At 58.7% G+C, this 20052-nt stretch overlaps 1 protein-coding gene across 3 annotated transcripts in view; it reads left to right on the top strand.

The window, feature by feature from the left end:
- LINGO1 (leucine rich repeat and Ig domain containing 1) overlaps positions 1-20052 on the top strand; it is a 115729-nt gene that overhangs the window by 74742 nt on the left and 20935 nt on the right. The gene's annotated exons all lie outside the window — the stretch shown is intronic.

Raw genomic sequence — 20052 nt, 5'->3', positions numbered from 1 at the left:
CAGCATCCTGCCCCCATCGCAGGTCTGGAGACAAGGGGAGCCAAACAGCGAGGCAGGCCCCTGCACAGCAAGGCCAAGTGAAGTGTGAGCACCAGAGGAGACCCCAAAAGGGCTGATGGGTGCCAGCGACCAGCCAGGCAGTGGCAGGGGGGATTTATTCTGTACGTTCTGTATTTAGATGGAGGCAGAGGCGTCTATTCATAGCACTCCTCCATCAGAACAAAATGCCAGCAGGAAATGGCCAGGCTGGTTTAAGTCCTCCCTGGAAAAAAAACAGCGCTGAGCACCATGTGGATCTGGCTTAAATTTGGGTGGTTTCTTCCAGAGTGCCATTTGCAAAAGTTGATTTTTTTTTTTTTTTTCTAAGAATAGTATTTAGAAAAACAGGTGTTTGTGTGTTTTCCTGATGCCTCTTCTTCTGAGAAAAGAAAAACAGTTCCTGCCTTGGAAATCGGGGATGCTGAGGGTTATTTGGGCTGTTTCTCAGCCTGATCTCTGCTCTTTGGTGCAAGGATGGGGCAATCGGGTGCCCCCAGGTCCTGTCCCCCAGCCTGGCACAGCTCTGAGGCAGGGCTGAAGCTGAGTTGGTTTTTAATGCGTGAGTTTTGTTGTTTAAATTGGACAAATCCTTGAACCTGTGTGGTTTCAGAGGGGTGCTTCTCTTCCTCCCCAAATGTATGAGCTGTAAATGCTCCCCCAAAATCCTCCCTCTCCTCTCCACTGTCGCTACTTCTGATACAGGAACAAACTTAGAATGGCTCAGGCTTTCTGTTCAGTTAGTGCCATGGATGTGTCTCAGATTTTCACGTTTTAAAGCAAATTTTGAGCACCAGGATTATGAGAAAAGCCCGTAAACGTGAGGATGGGCACCCCGGGCTCCCTGCCTCATGCTGCAGTGAGCCGGAAACCTGTTTAAGGGCGGTCAGGGGAGCAGGATGGGGGCTGTGGGGGTGCAGGAGGGGGAAGAAAGAGATGGGAAGGTGTGAGCCTGGGCGCACGGGCAGAGCCCCGTGTAGCTGGCTGTGCCCAGGCAGCTCTGCTCCTCTGCCCAGCAGCACCAAAAAAGCCCCCACCTGAGCTGCTTTCCCACACCTTACCTCCTGCCCTTGTTTCTCTGGGTCTGTGCTCTGATCCTTTCTGCTTAATTACACCCCAAAAGGGAGGATGTGGGGGGAGAAGGGTTTTAAAAGCGCTTTTTTTTTAAAAAAAAAATAAAATAAAAAAATTACCTCCCATGAAATATTCAGGACAGGCTGGCTGCTTGAAAACTGGCATAATTATTCCTGCAAGGCTTTTTTGCACTTCCCCGGGTCTCGCTGCATGGGGAGGGAGGCAGCAGAAGTTTCCTCGTTACCATGAGCAGGGCTGGCTTGCTGCATTAGTGGGAGGCTATCGGTGTGCTGGGGGTTGGGGAGGGGTGCTTTGGGGTCACTGGGTTGCCTTCTTCCCATAAATGCCTGCCAGGGATGGACTGGGAGCTTGAAAGGGAAGCAGAGGTGATTTTAGTGGCGTATTAGGGTGCAATGTATATGGAACATATATAGGAAAAATGCCCCTTGTGTGCTGGGATGTGCTCCAGGGGTGCTGGAGCCCCGCTGCACCTCTCCATCCCTGTGTCAGCCCCACAGGCCACGGGGAGCACATCCCCTTGCCCCTGCTAGGCATGATCCCAAATTAGCATCCCATTCACCCGCTCGTCTCGTCGCTGCCTTAGCTCTGCGAGGCTAATAGGGCTTAAAAAAAAAAAAAAAAGTCTCTTGTCACTGAAATCAGCAGCTCTGACTCAGAACACGCAGAGGGAGCGGGCGTGCTGAATAAGGGAACCCTGCTGCTCCAAGGGCTCGCCTGGCAGCACCCATGCCGGGGGGGGGCTTGCCCCAGGATTGGGGTCAGGGCTCGTATGGGGCCCCCCGTGCCTGTTTTGATGTCTGACTGCTGGTGGGGAGGGCGAAGTGTGAGCAGTGAAGCCAGCCGGAGCGAGGAGTGTTCCTGTGCCGTGTTCCACAATTAATCACGGCCACCCACGTCGCACCTTCCCCCTCCCCGAAATCCTCCCTCGCCCGGTGCCGGGGAGGGGTGGGGAGGGGGGTGGGGAAGGGAGGCAGCTCGGGTTTTATGAATTAATCAAAGACAATGCCTGCTTTGGAGAGCTGCTGCTTTAGAGAGCCCTTTGCAGGCGTGTGTGCGCTGTGATTTCTTAGCCGAGCGCGGCTCTGGGCGAGCGTGCCAAGAGGAGCGCTTCCAGCTCCCGGCCGCGTCCTGGGGAGCCGGGCTGAGTGGTCTTTTCATCTACAAATAAAACGACCAGGAACAAAGGAGGCAATAATATTGACTTTCATCATTGATATTCCCATTTATCTCGGCAATAATTAGCAACTCCAGCGCTGGGAGGGCACAGCTCATAATCTCCCTGCTCCAGGGGAGATTGTTGATGTCGGCACCGGGAACAGGCGGCCATAAAGCGCTGGGCGAGCAGGGTGGAGGGCTGGGCACAGCGTGCAGCGGCACGTGGGCACCGTGAGGAGCAGTGGGATGCCTTGCTGGGGGGATGGAGAGGTGCCTCGGGCAGGAGCAGCGATCCCGCTGTGCACCCAGCCTCGCTGAAGGGCGCGGGGGCTCTCGGGGTCCCCTGGCTGCCTCCTGCGCAGCCCCTCCTGGGAAGGGAGGCAGGGCTGGTGCTTCATCATCACAGCCTGGGGGCGGTGGGCGAAGCACCTTCCCCGGGGCATGACGTGGCTCCGAGCTGTGCCAGCAGCCCTGCCTTTGGCACCCGGGTGCCAGGCGTGGGGGAAAGCGGGGCGCGAGTGCTTGCGTCTGTCCCCATCCGCCCCCAGGGTGCCTGCGCAGCACTCCTGCAGCATCTCCGGCACTCGGTGCTTGCTGCTGCCTCCCGATGCATTCCCTGTCCTCTTTTAAAAACCCCTCACGGGGCTGCCTGCAGGGCCACCTACCTCGCCCCGTACCCCTTTGGGGGATGAAAGGCAGGGGAAGCGAGACGCCAAGGTTTCAGCACTGCTGCCCCCACCTCTCCCACATCACCATGAAAGCTTTGGCACCCGCCTGCTCCGCACAGCATCCTGAGGCGGTCTGGAGGTCCATTTCCTGCAGCTTTTTTTTTTTTTTATCATCCCACTAAGTGCATGTCCCGGCCCCGCCTGAAGGGCTGGCTTCCTGTGCGCAGCGTCCCCAAGCGTCCCCAATCCCGTGGGATCAGTGCATGCAAATGCAGGACTGTGATTTTATGAGGCTTTAAATGAATTTAGGGCTGGCTAGAGTGACAATGCGAGTTGAGCCAGGTGGCTTATAAAAGTGGTAAGAGAGTTCCTGTAGCACACGGTGAGTGCGCCAAACCCTGTGGCTCCAGGATCCGGAGGAGAGGAGGGCGCTGTGATGGAGCTGTGCTCACACACGCGGCCGTCCCAGCGCTGTGACACCAGGGAAATGCCATGGTGGGGACAGGTTCCTCTGCCTCGTCCCCTGCCAAGGGTGGAAATGGAGCTCGAGCTGTGGGCTTGGGGTGTGCGTGCCTCGCCTCGGCATTGTGCTTTGGATATCTGGAGGGTATCGCCAGGTATCTGAACGAGAAGCCCACGGCTGTGCTGAAAGCCCAGGCAAAATGCCTTCTGTTCCTCCCTGTGTGTTTATTTGCCTGAGAGGGTGTTTTGCTGGAGAAACACGGGAAGGAGCTCGAGGGAGAGGCGGTGAAGGCGGGGGTGAGAGCACTGGGAACTCGCAGTACAGTTTCAGGACACTTAAGAGCCTCTTATCGTCAGCACTGAGACAGCGACATCAGAGGCAGCTCAGGCAATTGTCTGAGACAAATTGCTTCGCTCGATGTGCGTGTTGGCACCGCACTGGTTAAGTCTCCAGGTGAGGTGCGTACAAAGCCCAAGAGGAACAGAGGAATACGTTCATGTGTGCGTCCACACCCACCTCTGTCCCTCTCTGAAGTTATCTCTGGCCTGCTGGTGGCATTTGGGCGATGCTGGGGAAGAGGCGGTTGCTTTGCTTCCCCACCCCGTGCACCCCAAGCAGCTCGGTGCCCTGCTTCGGACAGCAACAGGGGCACGGGAGGAGGGCAGCAGGATGGCAGCGGCCGGGCGAGGACACGTGGCGCATCAAGCACCAGATCAAAGGGACCTCAGCTGGTGACATCCGCCAGAAAGCCTTTAATGCCTCGCCCTGGAGCAGGCAGATTTACTCCAGGGACTCATTTCCCTTTCCCATCACAAAAAAGCTGCGTCAACTTGACATTCAAGAAACTTTGTTTAATACCTTTTTATTCATTTAGCAGTTTAGCTAATTGCAGTGCTTTTTTTGTTATTTTTGTGTGCTTTTTTGGATTCGTTCTGACTCTTTGCTCTGTGAAATCAGCTCATTTCGGGTTTATTACCTGCTCTCCAGGAGGATGGGGAAGGAGGAGGGTGCCCAGGTTGTGTGTGTGTGCCACAGCTTTTGGGAGCTCCGGTGACGCCGCCCGGTGCCGGCAGATCCAGACACGATGTTCCGGAGGCTGCTGCCGCTTGTTCTCGCGGTGATGGGGGCTGTCGCTGACAAAAGCGCATCTTCAGCAGCCCTGCAAGTTTGCAGACCTGCCTGCGTTTTGCTGAGTTGTTCGTTTGGGACAGAAAAATGGAATAAAAACAGCAAATGTCCAAGGGTTTCACTTAGCTTTTTTCCTCTGTGATGTTAATTGTCATTTTCCTTTACAAAGAAAATTTCAGTTGTAAAGTTCCTTGACATTTGACTTAAAGAAATGGGAAAATCCTTAGAAATATCCAGATTTAAAGTGAACCGTTATTGCCCTTCTCTGCCTCTTAGACTCACTCGCACTTAATGGAAAATGCTTTCTTCTGTTAAGCCAATTCCTACCCAATTGTCAAAAACACAGAAAAAAAAAAATAATTGCAATAACAATAATTATGCTAACAGCAATGTGCTTTCAGAGCCCTGCCTCTCACCGCAGCTAATTGCGCTCCTTCCCTCCTCCCGCTCTGCGCCCCGGCTGTCTGCTCTTCACTTGACCTTGCCCCGGCAGCAGCGGGTCCCCGTGGGGCCCCAAAACGGAGCCTCCCGGCCCCATTACGCACCGGGACCCTGCAGGCACACGGAGCTGCCCCTGGGAAGGGTTGGCCAGCAAGGTGAGGGTGGCGTTGGTTTTGTGAGGGTGGCAAGCTTTGGAGCTTGCCTGCACCTGCCTCCAGCAGCTTAGGGCTGGGCATTTTAGGGCTTGGAGCACTTTGCTCGCCAGGAGCAGGCTGCAGCCTCCCTGTCCCCCACCCGCTGCCCTCCGGGCTGGCTCTGCGCGCCAGCACGGAGCGGAGCTGGGGAAAAGATGTCAAGAGCTGTTACGGCGTGTGAGCGAGCTGAGATAAAGGGATCCATTTTCATCCTCCTGCCTGTCTGCTTCAGTCAAAATACAGCGCCGCAGCCAGCAGCGCCGTGTGTCAGCCCCGACCACAGCCGCCTAATGCGCGGGCTGCCGCGGTCGGCGCTCCATCTCCCCGGACCGCAGCTGTCCCGAGCCTGCACCGCAGCCCCTGGGGCTGCTTCACCCCAGCCCCGGTGCCCGCAGCGAGCCCTGCTGTGAATCAGGGCTCCTGCTGAGCTCCTCCGGGGCTCCTGCAGAGCTGGAGCTCCCTGGGGGCTCTGCAAGGCACAGCCCTGCCCGGCGCCTCTGCGAGCGGGAGGAGTGGCTCTGCTGTCTCCCAGCCCCTGTTTTTTCCCTTCTTTTCCCCAAAATGGCACAGTGAGGGGCAGGCTGCTGTGCTTGGCGAGGTGAAGAGGAGGACGTCCTCTTCGGAGGACCAGCGCTGTGCAGGGGAGGCTGGATGGGCCAGGCTGCTGTGGCCCCATGGGGAAGTGTGGGGGTCCCAGAGCAGTGCCCCGAGTGTTTTGGGGCTCTGTTTGGCAGACCCATGTGTGTGCATGTGCACAGAGTGCCCTTGGGGTGTCTGGCACCTGCTGCCTTCCCCTTCATTATTTAGAAGTTGCCAAGAGCATCTCTGCTCGGGGCACGGTGTGGGGCCGCTGGGGATGGCTGGGAGCGGTGGGGACCCCGGGGCAGCGCCTGGGGCCGTGGGGCTTTGCGTGCCGTGGCCAGGGCAGGGCCAGGGCCACCATTTTCTGCACAAGACGTTGTGTTTTCGTTCCTTCTCTGCAAATGGCCTGCTCCAGGAGCAGGATCTGCACGCAGGGCCAGACCCTCTGAATGGTGAAAGCTCAGTGCACCGGGCGCTTTCCAGCAGGGGTTTCCATGCCTTTCCTTTCCCCTCCCTGCTCGTTTCCTCGTTTCTCCTCCGTCAAAAAGACGTGGAAAGCAGTCTCCTGAGTTTTGCTCGGCAGCTTGCTGCCACCCCTCGCCTCTCATTGGCGCGTGCGGAGCAGCTGATGGGGCCGTGGGGATGCAGCAGGGCTGCAAAACTCTTCCCAGCGCCGGCTGGACCCAGGCAGAGGGCAGCAGCCACCTCCCGCCCCATCCCCCCCGAATGCCACTCGCTTTTAAATGCACTGGTAGCTGAAAATAAGAATAACCTGCTCCGGGGCTTCTTAAACCGTGGAATTAAATATGGTTCTGGTCTCTAGGCAGAGCCTGGCTCTTCAATTCTAAATCTGCTCAGCCAAGCGAAATATTGCAGGGGGGAAGGAAATCAATATTTCTCAGGCCTGGCACGGAGAGGAAGCCGCGCACGTGCAGCTGCAGGCGTGCAAGGCTGTGAGCAGGACAGGGAGCAGGGGACGAGGTTTGCCGTGGCCACGGGGTGCTGGGGTGCGTGTCGGGGGCACGGGGCCGCCTGGGAAGGTGCTGCTGGATTTGCCAGGTCCGTGTTCTCCGGGTTTCTGCCCCTCTGTGCCCTCCTGGCCGCGTGGCGCTGGGAGGGAGCTTTGGGAACAAAGATCTGCGTCTGCAGCGGAGAGGGGAAGGACGAGTGTTATTGACCCGCTCTGGCGTCCGGCCAAAGCGCGGGTGGATGCTCGCTCCTCCCCAAAAGCCTCTCTGATAGCTTAATTTCTTAATTGCTGCCTGCGCTCGGGATGTCAGCCCTGGCTCTCCTCCAGGACGTGGCACGTCCAGCAGCCCGGGGCTCCCCAACACCTTGCTCGGATGCTTTCAGCTCACCTGCTGCAGCGGCTGGGGGATCTCTGATCTCCCTGTAGGCCACCTCTGCTGCCCTGGGGGCATCACCACAAATGCTCCGGGAGCTCAAAACCTCGAGGGCCAGGCCCCCAGCTCCAGAGGTGTATGGAGCCAGAGGGCCAAGGGACGGAGCCAGGCTGTGTGCCCAAGTGTCCCAGCTGGGACCAGCACAGCACCCGGAGGAGCTGAGCTCCCCAGGTCCCGATGCTGGGCTGGGACGGAGAGCAGGGCTGCCCTCTGTGGGGTCTGGCACTGGGCTGGTGGAAATCCCTGAAAATTTACAGGAAAATCTCCCAAGGTCAGGCAGGGCCGTGCCCGCGTGCAGCAGGAGCTGGCGAGCCGCGGCGCAGCGAGGCTCTACGTCTCAATAAGCAGCACTCTGAGGCAGACCTGAAAATAAATATTTGACGAGGAAATAGTGCTCTGTCTTCTGTTGTCTCTCTTCCTTTCCCGTCTGCGTTTGTCTCCCCCTTCTCCTGTCTTTTCCGTTTGACTGAACACGAGAGTTCATTGTTAAGAGGCCTGCTTTCGCTGCGTTTTCCCTTCCTCTGCTCTCCCAAGGAGGAAGCTCCAGGAGATTCACACCCGTACGGCAGCGAGGGCTGTCTGCACGCCAGGCTTGTACATGTCCAGGTTGCTGGGTCCTCGTTTCCCTTCTCTGTTGCTTACTTTGTTCGCCACGGCAAAACACAGCTAGGCGGCTGTTCCTGGGTGCTGGGGGATGTCCTGGCAGCAAGTGGCTCCTGGAGCCCAGCGTAGGTGTGTGCGGATGTGTTTGGGGGTGATTTAGCCAGATTGCCCATGATATGGTCTCCCCTCGTGCCTCTGAGGGCTGGGAACGGGGCACTGGCATCATCTAGAGCCCTTCCCTGAGCGTGAAAGGGAAGGGTTACGAGAAATCAGGTGTAAAAGGAGCGGGGAAGAGAGAGGAAGAGCAAGACTCCAAATGGGAAACGGGACTGAAAAACGCAGAGGAGTTGAAGGCTATTGGAGATGTCACGGGTAGGGGAGAGATTCCAGTGTTTGCTGAGCTCCCCTGCTGAATTTAGCAGCCACCGTGCCCTTTGGGGAGTTCTCCAGGCAGCTGGAGGAGCCGCGTGCCAAAGGGTGGACGGGGGTGCCCGGGGAGGGAAGGTTAATGTCGTCCTTGCCCTTCGGGTGGCACAGCCAAACAGTTCGCTTTGCTGCCCGGCGGATGGGGCTGCCAGATGGTAAATATTTGCTTGTAAATTAGCGACGGGAAACATGAGATGGAGAGCCCCAAACTGAAGAAGCGCGGGGCCTGCGTTGGTCTTTTCTTCCTGCAGAGGTTGGGTAGGGCCACGACCGAAGCAGCACGAGGAGGTCTCGAAGCCAAGCAGCACGGGCACACGCTGCCATCCCTCCCCTGCTCCTTGGCACGGCCGTGGGCCATTACTCAAGCGTGCTCAGCCTCTGGCCGTGTTTGCTTTAAACCAATACGCAGAGAAACCCAGCTCTTCTCTCTAGGAAAAAAAAAAAAAAAAAAAAAAAAGCTTCTCGTGCTGTATCTGTGCAGCGTCTGCCTGAATGGGATCTGACTGGAATGAAATTTCCAGGCACTAATGCAATATCAGCGCTCCTCATTTGCGTGCGTGCGCGTGTGGGGACGGGCAGCGTGACCGTGCCGCCCTGCACGGCCCCAGAGCACCGCGCACAGCACGGGGAGGCCTCGGGGCTCCCTCGGGGCACCCCTGCAGCCCCCCTGCCTGCCCCAAGGTGGGGCAGAAAGCCTGAAACACCCCAACAGGCTGCGGTGCTCGGGGAGAAACTGGCACACAGAGCTGCTCCCCTTCTCCTCGCTGCATCCCGAGGTCCCTGCATGTCTCCCCGTGTGCCTCCCCACCCCGTCCCCATCCCCGGCCCTATTTATGGGTGGCGGCGGCGCTACCCGTGCGGCTGCAGATTGTGCGTGGCGGTTTTCTATAAATACAAACGCTCCGTAATTATCGTCAGAACTATTTAGCCCAATTCAAAGGTAGATTAAATAATGAACGTGTGCGCGCGATGCGCCTGGCAGCACCAACAAATGGAAAGAGACATCGCGGGGTGCGGGGCCCGAGGATTCCCCGCTGCCGGAGCCGGGGGAGGAGAGCGGGGAGGGAGCCGAGCAGGCAGGGTGCTGGGGATGCCTCTGGCACGGGGCTGGGAGGCACCACCCGCTCCCTGCTGGGGTCTCAGGGTGGAGAAATTGGTGGCGCAGGGGGGACGCTGTGGCACGGATGGGCGAGGGCTGGCACGTGGGGGAACCGCTTGGTATTCGGGGCTGCCCGTCGCCAAACATCTCCCCCCGCTGCTTTCGCTGAGCCTGGGGAGCTCCGGGAGGTGATTTCAGGCTAGGTTGCAATCAGAAGCAGGCGAGAAGGCTCCTCCAAGCCTCCCGGCCCCTCGTTTGGCACGGGAATTGGTTTTCTCCGAGGCCGTGCGTGGCCCAGCGTTTGCTCCAGAAATGGCATTTGCAAAGCCCAGGGAAGGGAGAGGCGATTTCACCCGGCTCTCACTGCAGGAGCCTCTGCTGAACGTCCCCCCCTGCTCCCCTCTCCCCGGGCTCCGTGTCCCCTCTGCTGCCATGCCCAGGGACGGGGCGCGGGGACCCGCAGGGGTGGCGGGGCCAGGAGGAAGGGCTCCATCACGGTAACTAATAACTGTGTGCTGACAAATTGAATTATACCTTTTCCAGTTGCCTGCACTATTGATCAGAGGAAAGGTTTGTGTTTTTTGTTAGGCCTTTTTTTTTCTTTTCTTCTTTTTTTCTTTTCCTCCTTTTAAGTTACAGTTGCAGTGTCCTGGGGGCTTATAATGAACTAAATAAGGTCAGGTTAGCAGAAGAATCAAATATGCTCTGGCAGCAGGAGCGTGGGCTCTTCCTGGTGACTCTGAGCGGGGAGGGAGGCAGCGGGGGGAGCAGCAGCAGCTCGTGGTGCCCTGGTGCACGGCAGTGCCCGGCTGCAGCCCCGTGCACCCAGGACCCAGCAGGCAGCTGATAAAGGACGGGTGAAACCAGCCCAAACCGTGCATGGGGGACAGCCCGGTGTCCCCCTCCGTGTCCCCAGTGCCGTGCTGGGACCGCTGGGCATTGCAGCAGGGTGCCCAGAGGCTCCGGGGTGTCTCCAGGTCTCCATGTCCCACTCCCTGGTGGGTTGGGCACGGTCCAAGCGCCCTGCGGTGCGTCCCACTTGTCCCCAGCCTCTCGAGTCCCCTCTCCGTGCCTCCAGTTGCCCGCTGGGGCTGCTGTTAGAGGCCAGCAGCTCTGGGCAGAGGCTGAATTCGCTGACTGGTGCCATCCCCTCGGTGTCCCCTGGGGCTGGGCGAGGTGTGACCGGAGCCGGGGCCACCTCCAGGCGCGGAGCTGACCCCGCTGCCGTGCCCGCAGCCTTCCCCCTCCCACCCTGCCCTGCTTGAGAGTCCGGCCGCATCGGGTGCGGGATTAACATTCCCGGCACAGAGCCACTCCATCACCATTTCTATTAAACTCATTTGCTATCTAAAGGAATTCATTTTCCACTTTGTTTGCCCATGATAAAAAAAAAAAAAAGAAAAGTCAGTCCTCGGGGCTGAGGCCCTGGTGGCTGGAGCAGGGCAGTGACCGAGCGGGGAGCTGGGCAGCGGCGTCCCCTCCCTTGGCAGGAGGACGGGGATGGACAAGGAGGACCGGGAGGGGGCTCCCACTGACCGCCTGCCCCCGGTTTATCCCCGAGCCCCCCGGCACGGGCACCTCCTGTTGGAAAACTGGAGCGAGACGCTCTGCAGCCCTCGGTGCCGCCGCCTTCAAGGTCAGCGGCTGCTGGCGATTGATCCAGGGCCTCGCTGTAAATCTGGTGCCGAGGGCAGAGTGGGGTGGCGATGCCCCCCCCGGCTCTCGGGGCGGCCTGCAGCCGGCTCGGCGTGGCGGCAGCGAGCGATTCATCGATTCCTCCTCGCTCCCCTTCCCGGAGGCACCCATCCCAGACGGGGCTTCCCGGCAGCCTCCTCTTGCCACCACCTCGAGGAGCCGGGCGCTGCCCCGTGCCCGTCCCACTGGGGTGCACGTGGCTGCTTTTATCCCCCCCCGATCGATGCCGGCGGGGGTCCCCCAGCCCCTCCACGCCCCACCAGGCACGGAGCTGCCGCCCAGAATTTGCCCTCCAGTTTCTATGGCAACGGGGAAAAAAAAAAAAAAAACTCCAAACATTTAATTCTGCAGCCCACCTGGGAGCCTTTTAAACTCCCCGTTCGGTGTTTGACATGTAATAATTTTTCTGCTTTTAAGATTATCCTAAAACGCTCATTCTCTTTCTCTCTCAAAATCTCAGCGGTGGAGCCTCCGAAAGAAATCAGCATAAAAAACACCGATACACGTCGCAAATGCCAATTTGTCACCGTGGCAGGGGACAGGCAGCCGCAGGCGCCGGGGAAGTGGAAGGGGACGGAGCTGTGTGGGACTGGGGCTGCCCGCGGGATGGGGACGGGATGGGAACGCCAGCACCGGGAGAGCTGGGCTGGTGGGAGAGGGCAGGAGAGGCGATGGGCTGGGTGCTGATGAGGGGATCAGAGGGGACACGGGGATTTTGGGGAGCAGAGCAGGTCCTGCGTGGTGGCAGGGAGGGCTTTGGCTCGCTGCTTGGGAGAGGAGACTCAGTGGTGTTGTGGGCATCCATGCTGGAATGAAAATCACTAAAAACCCGCTTCAAGAAGTGAATTCAGCCCGGCGGGGCTGCTTTGGGTGCTCTGGGCTACCCCGTCCCCTCCCGGCGTGGTGCAGGGGAGCAGAGCCCAGCGTTACTCACCTTGGCACGCGAATAAATGCGGCACGAGCTGCCGGGTGGCGACGTGGTGACGTGGTGGGACACCGGCATCTGGCTGCTGGAGCTCAGGTCCCCGCACACCTTACAGCAAGCAGATGGGCTGCTCCCGAGCACTGGGATCCAGCAGGCCTGTGGAGCAATTTAATCTCCAGAAATAATTTAATATGGCTTCCTCCAGAGTACGGTGGTTTGCCTTTTTTTTTTTTATTATTTTTTTTTCCTGGTCAGCCATAGAATAATTTAATCCTGCCTTCTGTGTGAAGGTCTATTTTGAGCCCGCCACCTGCGGAGCGTTTTAATCCCGCGTCTCACCAAGTAATTCAATCCTCTCCCTTGGTGAGTAATTTAATCCTCTATTTCCAGGGTAATTTAATCCCCTCCCTGGGGAATAATGGAATAATTCGAGCCTCCCTTTCCAGCGTAAGGCGATCTTCCACCTGGGCAGCTCGATGCGTTCAGCCAGCCACCTGCAGAGCTGGGCACACGCCGGGCTGCAGGATCGGAGCTGGGGGGAATCCGGGCGGGTTGGGATGGGGCAAAACCTTTTGGCACGGCTTGGCCTCGGGGCTTTGGGGCCGAGCTGTGCGCGATTGCCTCGTATGAATTCCTCTGCAGCTGGGGCAAGGAGGGCTCCTGGGGGCTGTACAGGGATGATATCCCCATAAATATATATCTATAAATATAGGCATCGTCTTCCTGTTCTCTGGAAGGGCAGGGTTGGCACCTCCAGCAGGGCTCGCTGATGGGGTATCGGAGCGGCACCGCCGGCAGCGGGACCTCACAGCCCTGCTGGGGCATTAGGGACACGTCTGTCACCTGCAGCCCAGCCGCCACACACCCGGGTGGCCTCCAGGCACGTCGCACACCCTCTCCCGGCACAGAAATGCTCCTTGAAAGCCCCGGAGCCTCCCCGTCGGGCTGCGTGACAGAGGGAGGCGCAGCGGGGAGCCTGGCTCTTTTACACCTCTTCCCCCTCATTTCTGCTGCAGCAAAGGCTCCCGGCTAATAGGAGAGAGCGTTTCCTGAGCTGAGACGTTGAAAAGAAAGAGAGACCCACCAGTAATGATAGTGTCCGTTTCCATGCAGAGGAGGATCTGGGAAATATTCAGAACAGAAATATTTCCTGCCCCTCGGAAGCCTGCAGTGGTTTGTGTTTGGGCGAGGGATGAGCGCACTGACAAGGAAACCACGTCCTGAAAAAACCCTGGGGAAAGGAAAAAGAGGGAGAGAAGAGGCCGGAGGGGAGACCTGGCCAAGAAGGGGGGGCTGTAGGGCCTGGGGGACGACTGTGCCCCCAGCTTTGGGTTGCAGAAGCAGTTTAGGAAGATGGTCGGGCAGAGAGGACATGGGGTGGGAGCCTGCCCACCGCCCCGGGCACCCCCTGTGCCAGGCAGCCCTGGCCCCCCCGTTACACCCTCCTGCCCCTGCTCTGCCCTGCATCCCTCCCTGATTGCCCCAGGAACACCTATAAGGTCGGCATCGCTGTTGTTTCACCCCGCTGTAAGGTTAGTGCTCAGGTTCTTCCGAAGGGGAGGCAGCGGGGTGGAGGAGCAGAGCCAGCTCTCGGCACCGCTGCTCTGCAGATCCCATCACGGCGTTGGAAATGATCCCTGGATCCCCGAGCCTCCCGCAGCCCCACGGGACTGGCCCCAGCCAGGGCCCCGCAGGGCTGAGAGGTGCCAGAGCGAACCAAGCAAGTGGTAATTGTCTGTCCTGGGGATGGAGGCTCGGGGCAGAAACGCTTGGACAGGCTAAACAGAAATCACTGCTACTTCCCCCGCATATTTTACATGCCCTGGTCCCCCTGGGACCGCTAAAATTCTGCTTTTAAAACTCTGCTTTATACAAAAGTCTGTCCTGGATATGTCATCTCACATTCTAACATGATGTATTGGACAAATAATTCTTTATGTGCAAAGCGCTCCCAAGAACCTGCAGGCCAGGGGGGAGCGGAGGGCCTGGATATCTTTAAAAATCCCGTGCTGAATGGCTCCGTTTCCAAGTCTGTTTAGCAAATTCTGCTAAATGTCGTGCCCAAAAGTCACCGCGTCCCCGGGCTGAGCCTGTCAGATTGGGTGCGCCGTGCGGGTGTCTGCGCCGTGCCTTTTGGCCACGGGAAGAGCGCTCGTGGGCTGCTCACAGCCCCGCTTTCGGGTGGTTCAGGCTGCTGTGGGGTGGGCGAAGCGGGAGAGAAATGCCTCCTTGACACATGAGCTGCTGCGTTTAACCAGTCTTGGTGCTCGCTCACCTCTCTTCCCCTCTAATGAGTCAGGTTTTATTCTCCCGCATCACGTCTGAATGCACATTGCGGGTAATTGATGGACAGGACCCGGCCTCTGAAAGCTATCAGCACAGCAACTGTGAAATCACACGTCCAAATATGTTTGTCTGCCCGGCTTTGGGGGCCCGAGCACTCGCTGGATGTGGATTTCCGTACTTCAAGGAGGAAAGCAAATTTCCTTTAAAATGTCAGCTTAGAAACGAGGGATAAAAGGCAGGACGCGGGGGCTCCTTCAACTTTGCAGCCCCGACAGAGCCGGGCAGCTTGGCGCCCAGGGGAGAAACCAGCCAGCCCTGGTGGGCTCTTTTTGGGGTGGCTGCTGGTGCTACGGGGTGCTGAGCACTGCTGCTGCCCCTCGGTACCTCCCCTGGTGGCCTGCAGCAGGTGGCGGATGCGCAAACCGACCTCTTCTCAGCTTCTGGTCCCCAGAGGGGGACCCAGATGGTCTCCGTGCGCCCCAGGAAGGAGCCGTGGCCGCTGCGGAGCCACGTTGCTGGAGCAGCACCCTGCAGGGACTCAGGACCTTGCTGCTACGCCCCAGCTGCTCTCGGCGTGGCTCTGGAGAGCTCCGTGCGTAATTCTCGAGTGCGGGAATCGCTCTCCACACAAGCACCTCTCCAGGGCTCGCCCGGCAGCAGCAGATGTCAGACATTTCTCCTCAGCCCCTGCCCGCGTGGTGGGCGCAGGAGGATGCTGTGAGCCTCCCCGCGAGCTGATGGGGGGATTTCCCCAGAGCGTCCCCACCATGGGGGCACGGCCATCCTCCCACCCCAACCAGACTGAATCCAGGCTGCCCAAGGCCCCCAAGAGAAGCCAGGAGCCCCCTCTCCCCCCTGGCACCGCGGCGGGTGGCTGCTGGGGATGGCGCGGCGCCAGCACGCCCCCCGCACACCGCTGATTGACGGCAGCGCCGCGGGAGCGCAGGGCTTGTTGTCAGCAGGCTCGGTATTTGGGTTGGCAGAGCCTGGCTCACGCCGACGACAGGAGCTGCCTCGCACTGTCAGCAGCAGCCCCGCCACCGCCGAGCCTTTGCACGCCCTCCTCTCCCTGGCACTGCCGTCCTCTGCTCCTGGACCCACCGACGTGCCCGCCCACAGGCACTGTGCTGCTCTCTGCCCTCCCAACCACGGGTTTTGCTCCTTTTCTGATGCAGCCCCACTCCTGCTGCCCCAAAGTTCCTCTGCACCAGCCCCAGGGCGCAGTTTTGTGTCCTAGATGTGATGCAGGTTTAGCCAGGAGCCCTCGTGGTTGGGTGCAGCGGCTCCTGGGGGATGGGTGGTGGGCTTTCTGTCCTGCAGAGGCTCGCAGGATACATTGGGAGGAGTCCTCTGGGCTCTCCGATGGCTCAGTGTCCAGCAGTCCCCACTGCGTTTCCAACTGGGACCCCTTGGATCCACCCCCAGCACGTAAAGCGGCTGCTGGATGTGAGCAGAGCCTCCGGATCAGCACCCACTGTGCCACCCCATGAGAAACCAGCAGGTCCCCGGCATCCTGGCTGCACAGGCACCGCGTCCATCCCTCCCTGTGCCATCCCCTTCTCCTGTTCCGAGGGGGCCGGGAGCGTGCATAGTGCTCGCGTGGCACTGCTGGGGCACGGCTGCACGCGGGGACCCGTGGGAGCAGGGCTGCAGGGAGGGGAGAGCACGGGAGCAGGTGAGGAACAGGCTGTGTGTGAGCGTGTGTGTGTGCACAGGGCCCACCGGGCTCGTGTTCACCGGGTGGGATTTGCAAAGCGTCCACGCAACGAACCCACCTCTGAGGGGCTCAGGGAATCAAAGCGAGTGGGGCTCTGCACCCCTCGGCTCATAGAGAGGAGACAGCAGGGGATGCTTCACGACTCACGTGGGAGCTTGGGTGCCAGCCCACTGCTCTCCTCCTCTCTCTCAAGTGCTAAAATATCAGGGAGGAGGTTTGCAGCCCACCAGCCAGCTCCTGGCCCCTTTTTAGCCAGCCGGCACAGCGTTAGGTTGGGGCACTTGGTGTCCGCAGGGCAGGGCTGCGGAGGAGACCTCGAGCCACCCCCGAGACCTGTCGGTAGCCCTGATGTGCCTTTTGGTTCCCTCACCAAAACCGCCCCTTTGATGGAGAAATGTCCCTGTTTCGGGTACCAGGAGATAGACTTTTGGACACATTTCCACAGAGGTGAGGACAATTTTCATCCCACTCGCATCCTCCCCGGAGCTCAGCCAACCCCTTTTGCAGCCAGAGGAGAAGCTCTGGCGCATGTAGCATCCCCTGGGTGGCCTGTACCTTCCTCTGGCAAACACATTTACCGCCGTGCAAAGCACAACCTTCTCTTCTCCACGTGTGACTTCAGGCTGTATTGTAGATTAAAAGATTTGTCTTTCTCCTTTATCCAGCAGGTGGGTCTCTGGTGGCTATTTCAATACCGTTCCTCGCATGGGCTCTGGGACGTCTGTGCCGAGGCTCTCTGTAAACTCAATTACAGCGTGGTAATAGCATGGTATTGACTCAGGAGCCTCAGCAGCGCAGGACTCTTGCCGTTTATTAGTTGTTTAATTATATGGCACATCAGGCCAAAATAATGTCATTAGCTAATTAGCCCATGTTGGGGTTTTTTGTAATTTTTCTTAAATGAATGTTAACATCAGCGGAAGGTGCCAGCCCGGCGCCCAGGAGACCAGAGCCCTTCCATGCACGGAGCAGGTCGGGGCTGATCCTGCCCGTGGTGTGCACTGCATCTCCAACCCAGCACAGGGGGTGACGGCAGCACCGCCACAGGACCAAGACCTTTGTTAAGTTCCCCAGGGTCCCTGCGGGAAGGAACGCCGCAGGAGGAACCCAGCGCTGCTCCTCGCCTCCCCTGCGCGAGGGCTGCAGCACCCGGGTGCTGCACGGGCACCTGGCCGAGGGCACAGAAGATTTCCTGAAGATTTCCTGATGTCTTTTGACCTGGCTGGGTCAGTTCCAACCTCGGAAAAAATTGCGGGCCCCTGTAGGCACCGTCCTGCCCTTGAAGGCAAGTGCTGCAAACTCGGGAAACTCCGTGGGGAAGCCACGTACTTTTGAGAGGTTCAAGAGTCCGTAGCAAATATCTCCAAAATTAGCCATGCGGTCCTCCCCCAGGTCCTCAAAGGCATGAGTTCAGATGAATCAAACAAATTTGGAGTTAATAGACTACACTGAATTAAAAATATGACATTCCAAAAAGGGGGAGAAAACAGAAGACCTCCGAAAGTGAGAAGCTTTCTGGTTTTTCAAACCACATCTCCCCAGCACCTTACCCTAGCATAATTATTTTCCAGAACACATAATTTGTTGACAGACAGATTACTTTTTTTTTTTTTTTAACAAGCACTAAGAAGAAACAAAATGAGGCTTGTAAGGAGGATGAGTTACATCCTTAATCTGGACACTGCTTGTGTGGCTCCCCGGCACTGCTGTGAGATAATCACCCTTTCTCCCATGCTCCGCCGCTCACCTTAATAACTCTCCCGGGATTTGATGTGATGGTTTGCATAACCTTTCCGAAGCATCCTGAATTGTGATGCGGCCGGCACTTACAGATGACATTGAGTCAACTCCGAGGCGCTTCGCAGCTCGGTGGTGCTGCCTGGGGGTCCGGTGCCGCTCAGCACCTGAGCCGTGTGGCCTCGCTCGAGGACTGGTCGTAGCTCTGTGGGGAGCTTGGAGGTGCCGAGGTTTTGGGGTGCCCTCGGGGGCCCCTGGCAGAGGGGAGCCGAGCATGGTGCAGGGATGCTCTGTGCGCCCCTGGGGTGCGTGGAGAAGGGCGCTCTGCTGGCACAGAGGGATCGCCAGCACTTTGAGGACTCCAGATTCAATCCTCCTCTGGCACAGACCTCACTGGCTCTTTGCCAATTAGCTGATGCTGCACGCAGTTAGGTAAGCAGTTTCTGTTTTTATCCGGCCCCAAAATCCAGCCTGAGAGAAGAGCTTTTGGCCTGCGTGCGGCTGGGACGAATACCTCCGGCTTTCAGACCCCGAGCGGTGGCACGTGCTCGCCCCTTGTGCAGATGTGCCTAGCGCCAGGGCTGGTCCCGAGGCACCTATGGGTGCGTGCTCAGGTTTGTCTCACCCAGCTGCACGCATCCCCTCTGTGGGCACCTGCCTCGGAGCCCGCTGGCTGGGTGACATTTGCAGTCAGCGGGGAGAGAAGAGGCATGGCCAGGCGCAATCCACCTGACCTTTCCCAGGCAGCAAGGAGATTAATCCTGCCCCGGAGAGGCCCTTTCTCTCCGTGAGCGACGTGGCATTCGGCCGACCGGGCATGGGCATGGGCTGTGTGCGGCCAGATGGGTCCCTGGGTCCCTCTCCGACCACAGTGGCTGTGGGTGAGCGCGGCAGGCAGGGTGCTCTGCTCCTTCCCGGGGCTGGAGGTGGCCACCCCGGCACTCCCCCAGCTGGGGCTCTGGCACAAACTACTCCCCAGCCCCAACAGGCTGGGAGGGCAGAGCTAAAATACCCCTTTTTTTCTGCTACCCGGGGCCGATTCTGCCGCCTTCCACACCCTGCGGCAATCTCTGCTGTTGATTCTGTATGTAAATGTGCGGCTATAATCGTCTCCCTCATGCATGTCTGTGTATATATATACGCACACACGCGGCGACGTGTGTGTACCTAACATATGTGCTCTCAGCCCCCACAACATATGCGGCACGAAGCCGCCGGAGCGTGCGCACTTGTGCACCCCGGTGCACAGAGCGGGGGGGGGACGCTCCTGCCTGTGCCAGCGCCACCGCACCCCACCGTGGCATCGCCCCCCTGCCCTCCCAGTAGGGTTTTGGCCCTGTACGGCATTGGCACATGCCTGGCTGCCACCGCTGTCCCCGCAAACGCCGTCAGTGAGGCGGGTTTTCTTCCAGCAGGCATTATTTCTGGCTGGACTTTTGGGGATGGGATTGAGCTGGTGCCCATGGGATGCACAGATGCCCACCCCAACCTACCTGGGGCTCATGCTGCTCTGGGTTCTGGGCCAAAATCACTTGGAGAAGGGGCTTTCAGGCAGCAGTGTTGTCCCTTTCACCCTGTAGTGAGTCCCACGTGGCTGCAGGGTGTCCCCAGGCCAGTGCTCAGCACCAGTGTTTGGGACGTTTAAGGCAAAGCCTCCAGGACACCCCGAAATGGGGTTCCAGGGCTCCAGGACACCCTGAAACGGGGTTCCAGGGCTCCAGGACACCCCAAAATGGGGTTCCAGGGCTCCAGGACACCCCAAAACAGGGTTTCAGGACATGTCCTGCAGAAGAAGCAGCAAAGCAGGAAGATCCGAGGAACTTGCAGGTGCCCAGCTGAGGAAGCCTTTCCTTAAGAGAGCTGTTGGTGTTGATGGCATCGGTAGTGTCACTGATGGAGAAATTCAATCACTTCCAATGAGGGAAAAATAATTGTCTTTCGAGGTACAGTAGGTTGTTGTCATTTTCCTATGACACACTCCATCAACTTTCAATTTCTAGCACAAAAGCCCTTCGTTCTCGCTCGGGCCTCTCTAATCCTTCGCGGGGAGCGTTTGAGGCACAAGTGGCGCGGGCTGGCCGAGTCCTGCGGGGGCAGAAGCACCCAAACGGTGCCAAGGTGAGCATCACCCAGACCCTGAGCCCCAAGGGGCTGTGAGCAGGCAGGGAAGGAGGGCAGGGAGGACAGACAGACAGGGAAGACAGACAGGCAGCGGACGGGGAGAGGCGCACAGCAGTGACTCCGAGCAGAAGCGTGCGTGCTGGGAGGCAGAGCTCGGCACCAAACGCTCCCCTGCCCCTGGGCGCAATAGGAGGTGATCAGCAGCCTTGTCCTGACGTCCCAGCCACAGGGCCTTCTCCTCAGGCGTTTAAGGGAGAAATATCTATTGAAAAATACTG

Source organism: Anas platyrhynchos, chromosome 11 (assembly GCF_047663525.1).
Source record: "Anas platyrhynchos isolate ZD024472 breed Pekin duck chromosome 11, IASCAAS_PekinDuck_T2T, whole genome shotgun sequence".
NCBI classification, from domain to species: Eukaryota; Metazoa; Chordata; class Aves; order Anseriformes; family Anatidae; genus Anas; species Anas platyrhynchos.
This window is presented reverse-complemented; position numbering and strand designations above follow the sequence as displayed.